At 46.3% G+C, this 13,417-nt stretch overlaps 3 non-coding genes and 4 pseudogenes across 3 annotated transcripts; all 7 read right to left on the bottom strand.

Moving 5' to 3' along the window:
* Window positions 1-921: 921 nt before the first annotated feature.
* LOC130337498 (U2 spliceosomal RNA) lies at window positions 922-1,094 on the bottom strand (annotated as a pseudogene).
* Window positions 1,095-1,533: 439 nt separating this feature from the next.
* On the bottom strand, window positions 1,534-1,663 carry LOC130337510 (U2 spliceosomal RNA; annotated as a pseudogene).
* A 2,104-nt stretch (window positions 1,664-3,767) lies between these two features.
* Window positions 3,768-3,958, bottom strand: LOC130337507 (U2 spliceosomal RNA). Its single transcript, XR_008878378.1, has one exon. It is a non-coding gene; the product is annotated as a U2 spliceosomal RNA (small nuclear RNA).
* A 3,637-nt stretch (window positions 3,959-7,595) lies between these two features.
* Window positions 7,596-7,787, bottom strand: LOC130337485 (U2 spliceosomal RNA). Its single transcript, XR_008878361.1, has one exon. It is a non-coding gene; the product is annotated as a U2 spliceosomal RNA (small nuclear RNA).
* A 2,088-nt stretch (window positions 7,788-9,875) lies between these two features.
* Window positions 9,876-10,048, bottom strand: LOC130337497 (U2 spliceosomal RNA; annotated as a pseudogene).
* Window positions 10,049-10,487: 439 nt separating this feature from the next.
* On the bottom strand, window positions 10,488-10,617 carry LOC130337509 (U2 spliceosomal RNA; annotated as a pseudogene).
* Window positions 10,618-12,691: 2,074 nt separating this feature from the next.
* LOC130337539 (U2 spliceosomal RNA) lies at window positions 12,692-12,882 on the bottom strand. The gene has a single exon (XR_008878400.1). It is a non-coding gene; the product is annotated as a U2 spliceosomal RNA (small nuclear RNA).
* Between the last annotated feature and the right edge of the window lie 535 nt (window positions 12,883-13,417).

The following is a 13,417-nucleotide window of genomic DNA, read 5'->3' as shown; positions in this document are numbered from 1 at the left end:
GTCGCACAGAAAGTTGCAGGCCAAATATGTGTGACATTTCTGCGACTTTAGCTTCTAGAGCATTTTTACAACATTATACATAGGTGCTGAATACATAAAAAGCGACTGTTCAGCGACAGACAAGTCGCATCGGCTGAAAGTAGGCCAGAATGTCAGTCCATGTTGGAGCAGGTTTAGATACAGTCTAAAGTATAGATCTCAAAGTCTGTGCACAGAATTTAGCAAGGGCCTCGCACCTTCTGATGCATCAGGTAGGTGCACAATAGCATAGCCTAACCCTCTGTACTTTGGTCTATATTGATGCGGGACATAGACAGCCAGCTGATGACCAATCCATTAGTGCAATGGATGGCTGGAAGCATTTGTCTTTGCCTTTGCAATACCACAGAAGCAATGCATGGTCAATGTACAGCAATGACACACCTGTGTGAACAGCCAGGAGACCCCCCCCCCCCCCCATGTTATGTTACATAGTTACATAGTTAGTACGGTCGAAAAAAGACATATGTCCATCAAGTTCAACCAGGGAATTAAGGGGTAGGGGTGTGGCGCGATATTGGGGAAGGGATGAGATTTTATATTTCTTCATAAGCATTAATCTTATTTTGTCAATTAGGAACATTCAGCACCCACCCGCTATCAAGGCAGCTGCCTATCATGTCATGCCCTACCTGCACAGGTGTGCTGGCTACTCAAATGATCCAATTAAGGAGGCCATTTAGTCAGCAGCAGCAGAAGTCCTGTGCCTGGACGCTCCAACAGCGGCCAGACACAAGCAGAAGCAGAAGCAGCAGAAGCAGCAGCAGCACCACCTTTTGTTTTTTGGCTGCAGCAGCAGCAAGGCCCACAGGGCTGGCTAGCTGGCTAGCCAGCAAGCAGGTAGCAATGAAAGTAGGAATCTTTCTTTTTAACCCTGTAAGGGGGTGGTGCACTGTACCCGAAGATACTGCCATATCGGGTCAATGCATAGGGCGACGGAAGCAAGCTTCGAAATCGGCCCCCGTTCTCAAAAATCCATTTAATATATGGTCCCCAGATAGGGGACGTATCAGATATTAAACTGATAAGAACAGATTTTTTTGATTGAAAGAGCTTTATTTTCCGTTCAGTCATTACAAGTCGTACAATAAATTACAGTCACACAAAGCATGATAGTACAATACACAGCAAAGGTTCCCTAAGCTATACATCGCACACCATGCTACTCTAACATTCAGCTCAATCCTGCAATATAAAGGCACAAGAGATCAAACAAAAACCAAATAATACAATCTGTGATCGGGGTAGGGGTGTGGGCGACTATGTGGGGGTAGGGAGGGGGCGGATCACAGGGCCAAACTGTTGGGCTGTATCTTCAGGGAGACATGGGAGAAGGAGAGGGGTCTTCACTCCTCTTCTTCCTCATCAACGGCCGAGCTGTCCAAGATGGAATAGTCTCTAAGCAGGTTCTTGATGAACCTGCGGCAGTCCCGGACGGACATGTTTTCCCTGTTGATCACGAGGCGGTTCCTGGCAAGCCACACTGCGTCCTTAAAACAGTTCATAAGGCGCCAGGCCTCCTGGATGGCCTCCACGTCGTGGGTCCCAGGGAACAGGCCGTAAAGCAAGAAACTGATAAGAACAGATACTACACTTGATCTTAGCCAAAAGGCCGAGAAGCGATAACCGTGAAAGGGGCGGGCCCAACAAGGTGCCCTTCATGGGCACTATCACTGCTTGCTGTCAGGGAGGCTGCCAGACAATTTTCCATGCACACTCTGGGCTGGGGGGCAGTCAACCACCAGTACACACAGCAGAACCTAAACCCATACCATTATTGCTAAGCAGCAAGACAGGGGCCCATTGCACTCCCACGGGGCCTTTTTAAATGCAATCCATAACCCGGATTTGCCAGGAACCCTTCTTACTCCTCCTACTTGCATGTGACACTGGGCTTAGGATCTGCATAGGAAACACACACACAAGCACACACCTACCTTTGTTGCCTGCAGATGCCTCCTTGGCTGTCCCCAAACGGTATCAAACCAACACCCACGGGAAGCTGTAAGCATAGAGGACATGCCTGCACCCCATTGGACTTACCTGTGTGGGTTAAACCCGGGTTATTTGACAACCTATGGCGGTGATGGTTCTGCTCAGGCAGAGCAGTGCTGATGCTCCTCATAAAGCTGTCGCTGCTGTGAAGGTTCTAGGTGACATCACAAATCCCTATGGTTACATACACAACAAAGCTGGGTTGTTGTTGTTTACACTCTGCAAGGCCTGTGGAAGTGAGTGACATCATAGCACTGTAGTTCTGAGGGTTCTAGATGGATGCAACAATCTCCTGTTGCTTCTATGAAGGCCATAATAGACGACATCACCAAACAGCTCCATAGTCACATACACAGCAAAGGAGAGATGTTGTTTACACCTAGTGATGTCAGTGGTATTGAGTGACATCACAGCACAGTGCTAAGGCTCCTGGGCCTGGACACAGCAGCGGCTGCAATATCTCAACGGACAATACGTTTATATAAATGTGTGTGTGTGCGCGTATATATATATATATATATATATATATATATATATATATATATATTTCTCCGCCGAAATCACTTTTAAACCCATTTCCACCTTTTTTTCCCTTCTCTTCCTCTTACTTTTTTTTCACGTTTTTTTACGTTTTTCTCCTTTTCGCCTCTTTTCTGGGCGTATTATTCTTCTTTTTCTTCTTTTTTTTCGTCTAATGCATACCCCATCAGTGCAGCAATGCTTATTCAATACCGCCAGCAGATGGAGACACTGGGGGATAATTTTCTAAGGATTTATACTGATTTTTCCTGTCTGAATTTGTCGCACAGAAAGTTGCAGGCCAAATATGTGTGACATTTCTGCGACTTTAGCTTCTAGAGCATTTTTACAACATTATACATAGGTGCTGAATACATAAAAAGCGACTGTTCAGCGACAGACAAGTCGCATCGGCTGAAAGTAGGCCAGAATGTCAGTCCATGTTGGAGCAGGTTTAGATACAGTCTAAAGTATAGATCTCAAAGTCTGTGCACAGAATTTAGCAAGGGCCTCGCACCTTCTGATGCATCAGGTAGGTGCACAATAGCATAGCCTAACCCTCTGTACTTTGGTCTATATTGATGCGGGACATAGACAGCCAGCTGATGACCAATCCATTAGTGCAATGGATGGCTGGAAGCATTTGTCTTTGCCTTTGCAATACCACAGAAGCAATGCATGGTCAATGTACAGCAATGACACACCTGTGTGAACAGCCAGGAGACCCCCCCCCCCCCCCCCATGTTATGTTACATAGTTACATAGTTAGTACGGTCGAAAAAAGACATATGTCCATCAAGTTCAACCAGGGAATTAAGGGGTAGGGGTGTGGCGCGATATTGGGGAAGGGATGAGATTTTATATTTCTTCATAAGCATTAATCTTATTTTGTCAATTAGGAACATTCAGCACCCACCCGCTATCAAGGCAGCTGCCTATCATGTCATGCCCTACCTGCACAGGTGTGCTGGCTACTCAAATGATCCAATTAAGGAGGCCATTTAGTCAGCAGCAGCAGAAGTCCTGTGCCTGGACGCTCCAACAGCGGCCAGACACAAGCAGAAGCAGAAGCAGCAGAAGCAGCAGAAGCAGCAGCAGCACCACCTTTTGTTTTTTGGCTGCAGCAGCAGCAAGGCCCACAGGGCTGGCTAGCTGGCTAGCCCAGCAAGCAGGTAGCAATGAAAGTAGGAATCTTTCTTTTTAACCCTGTAAGGGGGTGGTGCACTGTACCCGAAGATACTGCCATATCGGGTCAATGCATAGGGCGACGGAAGCAAGCTTCGAAATCGGCCCCCGTTCTCAAAAATCCATTTAATATATGGTCCCCAGATAGGGGACGTATCAGATATTAAACTGATAAGAACAGATTTTTTTTTTAAGTTGCCCTCAGAACTCACTCAGAGTTCCAAGATCTTATTTGAAACTCAATTATTGTGTTCATCCTTGGGTAACATAATTTAATTTCTTTTCTTAAACACCAAATGAAATAAAAAGAAACATTTTAAAATCAATACATAAAGAAAAAACTCATAAAATAACTAAACCATACCTTACTTTCTAATTAACAAATCTCCATTAGAAAGTCATTCCCTTCCTCCAAGCATACACCGTTAGGAAATCAATCAAACCTAGACTGATATTCCCTCTAGTCACATCACTCTTGGCTTGAGATGCCAACCAGGCTGGAATTTTATACGCTTCAATGAAACGATTCATATCCGCCTTAAAAGAAAAATAAACTTTGTCCCGCACCTCCTCCTCCCGTGACTTAAATCTTGCTTTTAGCTCAATCATTTCTTTATCAAATGTCCGTCTTTCTGTTTCTGACAGATTCTCCAATAAACTTCCAAGCACACCACCATATTGTGACGGCACAAACTCTTCCACCTCTTTCTTTTTCTTCTGTTCCGCTGCTCTTCTTATTGGAACCTGTTCTAGCTCAGGCTCTTTTGCTTCAACTACTTCCTCTCGGCTTCTTTTAACCGCCTCTTTTTTCCCAACCTTTTTCTTGGGACAAGAGCCAAGAAGATGGCCCTCATTCCCACACAGATGGCACTTCTTCTTCTTCTCACAATTCTCCGCCTCATGACCTTCTTCTTGGCACTTGAAGCACCACAGGAATGTACATACGTCCTTACTATGGCCATACTGCTTACACTTACGGCAAAACTCTTGCATGCCGGAGAAAAACAAGTCACCGTTTACCGTTCCAATTTTAAACCGCCCTGGCGGGACTATTAGCTTACCATCCACCGTTTCTTTAAATTTTACTTCAAACTTCCATTTGGTAGTCCATAATCCAAACTGGTTCAAAATCTTACCTTTGGGCAATACATTATCACAAAATCTTAACAGGAAAATAACAATGTCTTCTTCTGGTGTATATGGGCTGTACATTCTTACAGTCACCAGTCTTTCTCTGCGAGGGAAGTGTGGAATTATCCCCACTCCCTCCAGGACCGAACTTCCTTTCCTTTGCTGAAAACGGCTCCAGAATACATCATAGTCCTCTTCTGACATAAGCACAACATCATAGTATCCACTCTTTGGAAATTCCAGCATGGAAAGAATTTGTTCCTTCCTGATCTCCAAGAGCTTGAACAAAACATCCTCGACCACGAATACCAGGCCTCTCTCCTTTTTCCGCACATCCTGCAAGGAAATCCGCACTCCATTCCGTAATCTTGCGAAGGATGGTACACCTTCAGAAGCAGATCCACGATCTTCAGCCATCTCCAAGGTATCCAGGCACCTCCCCCACGCAAGCAGGTAGGTGGGTGTGGATCGCCTCCCGTTGTCTGGGGACTAGGCCGGCTCCCTAATAGCAGCAGGGGGGTGAAGTCCCTCCGTTAAGAAGGACGATCCCCCCCAGGCAAAGGAGCCGGGTACCCCAGACACCCTCTGGCCAGACCAAGTGAGCAGAACTACACTTGATCTTAGCCAAAAGGCCGAGAAGCGATAACCGTGAAAGGGGCGGGCCCAACAAGGTGCCCTTCATGGGCACTATCACTGCTTGCTGTCAGGGAGGCTGCCAGACAATTTTCCATGCACACTCTGGGCTGGGGGGCAGTCAACCACCAGTACACACAGCAGAACCTAAACCCATACCATTATTGCTAAGCAGCAAGACAGGGGCCCATTGCACTCCCACGGGGCCTTTTTAAATGCAATCCATAACCCGGATTTGCCAGGAACCCTTCTTACTCCTCCTACTTGCATGTGACACTGGGCTTAGGATCTGCATAGGAAACACACACACAAGCACACACCTATCTTTGTTGCCTGCAGATGCCTCCTTGGCTGTCCCCAAACGGTATCAAACCAACACCCACGGGAAGCTGTAAGCATAGAGGACATGCCTGCACCCCATTGGACTTACCTGTGTGGGTTAAACCCGGGTTATTTGACAACCTATGGCGGTGATGGTTCTGCTCAGGCAGAGCAGTGCTGATGCTCCTCATAAAGCTGTCGCTGCTGTGAAGGTTCTAGGTGACATCACAAATCCCTATGGTTACATACACAACAAAGCTGGGTTGTTGTTGTTTACACTCTGCAAGGCCTGTGGAAGTGAGTGACATCATAGCACTGTAGTTCTGAGGGTTCTAGATGGATGCAACAATCTCCTGTTGCTTCTATGAAGGCCATAATAGACGACATCACCAAACAGCTCCATAGTCACATACACAGCAAAGGAGAGATGTTGTTTACACCTAGTGATGTCAGTGGTATTGAGTGACATCACAGCACAGTGCTAAGGCTCCTGGGCCTGGACACAGCAGCGGCTGCAATATCTCAACGGAGAATACGTTTATATATATGTGTGTGTGTGCGCGTATATATATATATATATATATATATATATATATATATATATATATATTTCTCCGCCGAAATCACTTTTAAACCCATTTCCACCTTTTTTTCCCTTCTCTTCCTCTTACTTTTTTTTCACGTTTTTTTACGTTTTTCTCCTTTTCGCCTCTTTTCTGGGCGTATTATTCTTCTTTTTCTTCTTTTTTTTCGTCTAATGCATACCCCATCAGTGCAGCAATGCTTATTCAATACCGCCAGCAGATGGAGACACTGGGGGATAATTTTCTAAGGATTTATACTGATTTTTCCTGTCTGAATTTGTCGCACAGAAAGTTGCAGGCCAAATATGTGTGACATTTCTGCGACTTTAGCTTCTAGAGCATTTTTACAACATTATACATAGGTGCTGAATACATAAAAAGCGACTGTTCAGCGACAGACAAGTCGCATCGGCTGAAAGTAGGCCAGAATGTCAGTCCATGTTGGAGCAGGTTTAGATACAGTCTAAAGTATAGATCTCAAAGTCTGTGCACAGAATTTAGCAAGGGCCTCGCACCTTCTGATGCATCAGGTAGGTGCACAATAGCATAGCCTAACCCTCTGTACTTTGGTCTATATTGATGCGGGACATAGACAGCCAGCTGATGACCAATCCATTAGTGCAATGGATGGCTGGAAGCATTTGTCTTTGCCTTTGCAATACCACAGAAGCAATGCATGGTCAATGTACAGCAATGACACACCTGTGTGAACAGCCAGGAGACCCCCCCCCCCCATGTTATGTTACATAGTTACATAGTTAGTACGGTCGAAAAAAGACATATGTCCATCAAGTTCAACCAGGGAATTAAGGGGTAGGGGTGTGGCGCGATATTGGGGAAGGGATGAGATTTTATATTTCTTCATAAGCATTAATCTTATTTTGTCAATTAGGAACATTCAGCACCCACCCGCTATCAAGGCAGCTGCCTATCATGTCATGCCCTACCTGCACAGGTGTGCTGGCTACTCAAATGATCCAATTAAGGAGGCCATTTAGTCAGCAGCAGCAGAAGTCCTGTGCCTGGACGCTCCAACAGCGGCCAGACACAAGCAGAAGCAGAAGCAGCAGAAGCACCACCTTTTGTTTTTTGGCTGCAGCAGCAGCAAGGCCCACAGGGCTGGCTAGCTGGCTAGCCAGCAAGCAGGTAGCAATGAAAGTAGGAATCTTTCTTTTTAACCCTGTAAGGGGGTGGTGCACTGTACCCGAAGATACTGCCATATCGGGTCAATGCAATAGGGCGACGGAAGCAAGCTTCGAAATCGGCCCCCGTTCTCAAAAATCCATTTAATATATGGTCCCCAGATAGGGGACGTATCAGATATTAAACTGATAAGAACAGATACTACACTTGATCTTAGCCAAAAGGCCGAGAAGCGATAACCGTGAAAGGGGGCGGGCCCAACAAGGTGCCCTTCATGGGCACTATCACTGCTTGCTGTCAGGGAGGCTGCCAGACAATTTTCCATGCACACTCTGGGCTGGGGGGCAGTCAACCACCAGTACACACAGCAGAACCTAAACCCATACCATTATTGCTAAGCAGCAAGACAGGGGCCCATTGCACTCCCACGGGGCCTTTTTAAATGCAATCCATAACCCGGATTTGCCAGGAACCCTTCTTACTCCTCCTACTTGCATGTGACACTGGGCTTAGGATCTGCATAGGAAACACACACACAAGCACACACCTACCTTTGTTGCCTGCAGATGCCTCCTTGGCTGTCCCCAAACGGTATCAAACCAACACCCACGGGAAGCTGTAAGCATAGAGGACATGCCTGCACCCCATTGGACTTACCTGTGTGGGTTAAACCCGGGTTATTTGACAACCTATGGCGGTGATGGTTCTGCTCAGGCAGAGCAGTGCTGATGCTCCTCATAAAGCTGTCGCTGCTGTGAAGGTTCTAGGTGACATCACAAATCCCTATGGTTACATACACAACAAAGCTGGGTTGTTGTTGTTTACACTCTGCAAGGCCTGTGGAAGTGAGTGACATCATAGCACTGTAGTTCTGAGGGTTCTAGATGGATGCAACAATCTCCTGTTGCTTCTATGAAGGCCATAATAGACGACATCACCAAACAGCTCCATAGTCACATACACAGCAAAGGAGAGATGTTGTTTACACCTAGTGATGTCAGTGGTATTGAGTGACATCACAGCACAGTGCTAAGGCTCCTGGGCCTGGACACAGCAGCGGCTGCAATATCTCAACGGAGAATACGTTTATATATATGTGTGTGTGTGCGCGTATATATATATATATATATATATATATATATATATATATATTTCTCCGCCGAAATCACTTTTAAACCCATTTCCACCTTTTTTTTCCTTCTCTTCCTCTTACTTTTTTTTCAAGTTTTTTTACGTTTTTCTCCTTTTCGCCTCTTTTCTGGGCGTATTATTCTTCTTTTTCTTCTTTTTTTTCGTCTAATGCATACCCCATCAGTGCAGCAATGCTTATTCAATACCGCCAGCAGATGGAGACACTGGGGGATAATTTTCTAAGGATTTATACTGATTTTTCCTGTCTGAATTTGTCGCACAGAAGGTTGCAGGCCAAATATGTGTGACATTTCTGCGACTTTAGCTTCTAGAGCATTTTTACAACATTATACATAGGTGCTGAATACATAAAAAGCGACTGTTCAGCGACAGACAAGTCGCATCGGCTGAAAGTAGGCCAGAATGTCAGTCCATGTTGGAGCAGGTTTAGATACAGTCTAAAGTATAGATCTCAAAGTCTGTGCACAGAATTTAGCAAGGGCCTCGCACCTTCTGATGCATCAGGTAGGTGCACAATAGCATAGCCTAACCCTCTGTACTTTGGTCTATATTGATGCGGGACATAGACAGCCAGCTGATGACCAATCCATTAGTGCAATGGATGGCTGGAAGCATTTGTCTTTGCCTTTGCAATACCACAGAAGCAATGCATGGTCAATGTACAGCAATGACACACCTGTGTGAACAGCCAGGAGACCCCCCCCCCCCCCATGTTATGTTACATAGTTACATAGTTAGTACGGTCGAAAAAAGACATATGTCCATCAAGTTCAACCAGGGAATTAAGGGGTAGGGGTGTGGCGCGATATTGGGGAAGGGATGAGATTTTATATTTCTTCATAAGCATTAATCTTATTTTGTCAATTAGGAACATTCAGCACCCACCCGCTATCAAGGCAGCTGCCTATCATGTCATGCCCTACCTGCACAGGTGTGCTGGCTACTCAAATGATCCAATTAAGGAGGCCATTTAGTCAGCAGCAGCAGAAGTCCTGTGCCTGGACGCTCCAACAGCGGCCAGACACAAGCAGAAGCAGAAGCAGCAGAAGCAGCAGCAGCACCACCTTTTGTTTTTTGGCTGCAGCAGCAGCAAGGCCCACAGGGCTGGCTAGCTGGCTAGCCAGCAAGCAGGTAGCAATGAAAGTAGGAATCTTTCTTTTTAACCCTGTAAGGGGGTGGTGCACTGTACCCGAAGATACTGCCATATCGGGTCAATGCATAGGGCGACGGAAGCAAGCTTCGAAATCGGCCCCCGTTCTCAAAAATCCATTTAATATATGGTCCCCAGATAGGGGACGTATCAGATATTAAACTGATAAGAACAGATTTTTTTGATTGAAAGAGCTTTATTTTCCGTTCAGTCATTACAAGTCGTACAATAAATTACAGTCACACAAAGCATGATAGTACAATACACAGCAAAGGTTCCCTAAGCTATACATCGCACACCATGCTACTCTAACATTCAGCTCAATCCTGCAATATAAAGGCACAAGAGATCAAACAAAAACCAAATAATACAATCTGTGATCGGGGTAGGGGTGTGGGCGACTATGTGGGGGTAGGGAGGGGGCGGATCACAGGGCCAAACTGTTGGGCTGTATCTTCAGGGAGACATGGGAGAAGGAGAGGGGTCTTCACTCCTCTTCTTCCTCATCAACGGCCGAGCTGTCCAAGATGGAATAGTCTCTAAGCAGGTTCTTGATGAACCTGCGGCAGTCCCGGACGGACATGTTTTCCCTGTTGATCACGAGGCGGTTCCTGGCAAGCCACACTGCGTCCTTAAAACAGTTCATAAGGCGCCAGGCCTCCTGGATGGCCTCCACGTCGTGGGTCCCAGGGAACAGGCCGTAAAGCAAGAAACTGATAAGAACAGATACTACACTTGATCTTAGCCAAAAGGCCGAGAAGCGATAACCGTGAAAGGGGCGGGCCCAACAAGGTGCCCTTCATGGGCACTATCACTGCTTGCTGTCAGGGAGGCTGCCAGACAATTTTCCATGCACACTCTGGGCTGGGGGGCAGTCAACCACCAGTACACACAGCAGAACCTAAACCCATACCATTATTGCTAAGCAGCAAGACAGGGGCCCATTGCACTCCCACGGGGCCTTTTTAAATGCAATCCATAACCCGGATTTGCCAGGAACCCTTCTTACTCCTCCTACTTGCATGTGACACTGGGCTTAGGATCTGCATAGGAAACACACACACAAGCACACACCTACCTTTGTTGCCTGCAGATGCCTCCTTGGCTGTCCCCAAACGGTATCAAACCAACACCCACGGGAAGCTGTAAGCATAGAGGACATGCCTGCACCCCATTGGACTTACCTGTGTGGGTTAAACCCGGGTTATTTGACAACCTATGGCGGTGATGGTTCTGCTCAGGCAGAGCAGTGCTGATGCTCCTCATAAAGCTGTCGCTGCTGTGAAGGTTCTAGGTGACATCACAAATCCCTATGGTTACATACACAACAAAGCTGGGTTGTTGTTGTTTACACTCTGCAAGGCCTGTGGAAGGGAGTGACATCATAGCACTGTAGTTCTGAGGGTTCTAGATGGATGCAACAATCTCCTGTTGCTTCTATGAAGGCCATAATAGACGACATCACCAAACAGCTCCATAGTCACATACACAGCAAAGGAGAGATGTTGTTTACACCTAGTGATGTCAGTGGTATTGAGTGACATCACAGCACAGTGCTAAGGCTCCTGGGCCTGGACACAGCAGCGGCTGCAATATCTCAACGGAGAATACGTTTATATATATGTGTGTGTGTGCGCGTATATATATATATATATATATATATATATATATATATATATTTCTCCGCCGAAATCACTTTTAAACCCATTTCCACCTTTTTTTCCCTTCTCTTCCTCTTACTTTTTTTTCACGTTTTTTTACGTTTTTCTCCTTTTCGCCTCTTTTCTGGGCGTATTATTCTTCTTTTTCTTCTTTTTTTTCGTCTAATGCATACCCCATCAGTGCAGCAATGCTTATTCAATACCGCCAGCAGATGGAGACACTGGGGGATAATTTTCTAAGGATTTATACTGATTTTTCCTGTCTGAATTTGTCGCACAGAAAGTTGCAGGCCAAATATGTGTGACATTTCTGCGACTTTAGCTTCTAGAGCATTTTTACAACATTATACATAGGTGCTGAATACATAAAAAGCGACTGTTCAGCGACAGACAAGTCGCATCGGCTGAAAGTAGGCCAGAATGTCAGTCCATGTTGGAGCAGGTTTAGATACAGTCTAAAGTATAGATCTCAAAGTCTGTGCACAGAATTTAGCAAGGGCCTCGCACCTTCTGATGCATCAGGTAGGTGCACAATAGCATAGCCTAACCCTCTGTACTTTGGTCTATATTGATGCGGGACATAGACAGCCAGCTGATGACCAATCCATTAGTGCAATGGATGGCTGGAAGCATTTGTCTTTGCCTTTGCAATACCACAGAAGCAATGCATGGTCAATGTACAGCAATGACACACCTGTGTGAACAGCCAGGAGACCCCCCCCCCATGTTATGTTACATAGTTACATAGTTAGTACGGTCGAAAAAAGACATATGTCCATCAAGTTCAACCAGGGAATTAAGGGGTAGGGGTGTGGCGCGATATTGGGGAAGGGATGAGATTTTATATTTCTTCATAAGCATTAATCTTATTTTGTCAATTAGGAACATTCAGCACCCACCCGCTATCAAGGCAGCTGCCTATCATGTCATGCCCTACCTGCACAGGTGTGCTGGCTACTCAAATGATCCAATTAAGGAGGCCATTTAGTCAGCAGCAGCAGAAGTCCTGTGCCTGGACGCTCCAACAGCGGCCAGACACAAGCAGAAGCAGAAGCAGCAGCAGCACCACCTTTTGTTTTTTGGCTGCAGCAGCAGCAAGGCCCACAGGGCTGGCTAGCTGGCTAGCCAGCAAGCAGGTAGCAATGAAAGTAGGAATCTTTCTTTTTAACCCTGTAAGGGGGTGGTGCACTGTACCCGAAGATACTGCCATATCGGGTCAATGCATAGGGCGACGGAAGCAAGCTTCGAAATCGGCCCCCGTTCTCAAAAATCCATTTAATATATGGTCCCCAGATAGGGGACGTATCAGATATTAAACTGATAAGAACAGATACTACACTTGATCTTAGCCAAAAGGCCGAGAAGCGATAACCGTGAAAGGGGCGGGCCCAACAAGGTGCCCTTCATGGGCACTATCACTGCTTGCTGTCAGGGAGGCTGCCAGACAATTTTCCATGCACACTCTGGGCTGGGGGGCAGTCAACCACCAGTACACACAGCAGAACCTAAACCCATACCATTATTGCTAAGCAGCAAGACAGGGGCCCATTGCACTCCCACGGGGCCTTTTTAAATGCAATCCATAACCCGGATTTGCCAGGAACCCTTCTTACTCCTCCTACTTGCATGTGACACTGGGCTTAGGATCTGCATAGGAAACACACACACAAGCACACACCTACCTTTGTTGCCTGCAGATGCCTCCTTGGCTGTCCCCAAACGGTATCAAACCAACACCCACGGGAAGCTGTAAGCATAGAGGACATGCCTGCACCCCATTGGACTTACCTGTGTGGGTTAAACCCGGGTTATTTGACAACCTATGGCGGTGATGGTTCTGCTCAGGCAGAGCAGTGCTGATGCTCCTCATAAAGCTGTCGCTGCTGTGAAGGTTCTAGGTGACA

Source organism: Hyla sarda, unplaced genomic scaffold (genome assembly GCF_029499605.1).
Source record: "Hyla sarda isolate aHylSar1 unplaced genomic scaffold, aHylSar1.hap1 scaffold_497, whole genome shotgun sequence".
NCBI classification, from domain to species: domain Eukaryota; kingdom Metazoa; phylum Chordata; class Amphibia; order Anura; family Hylidae; genus Hyla; species Hyla sarda.
Note: the sequence above shows the minus strand (reverse complement) of the source record. Positions and strands in the feature narration are given on the sequence as shown.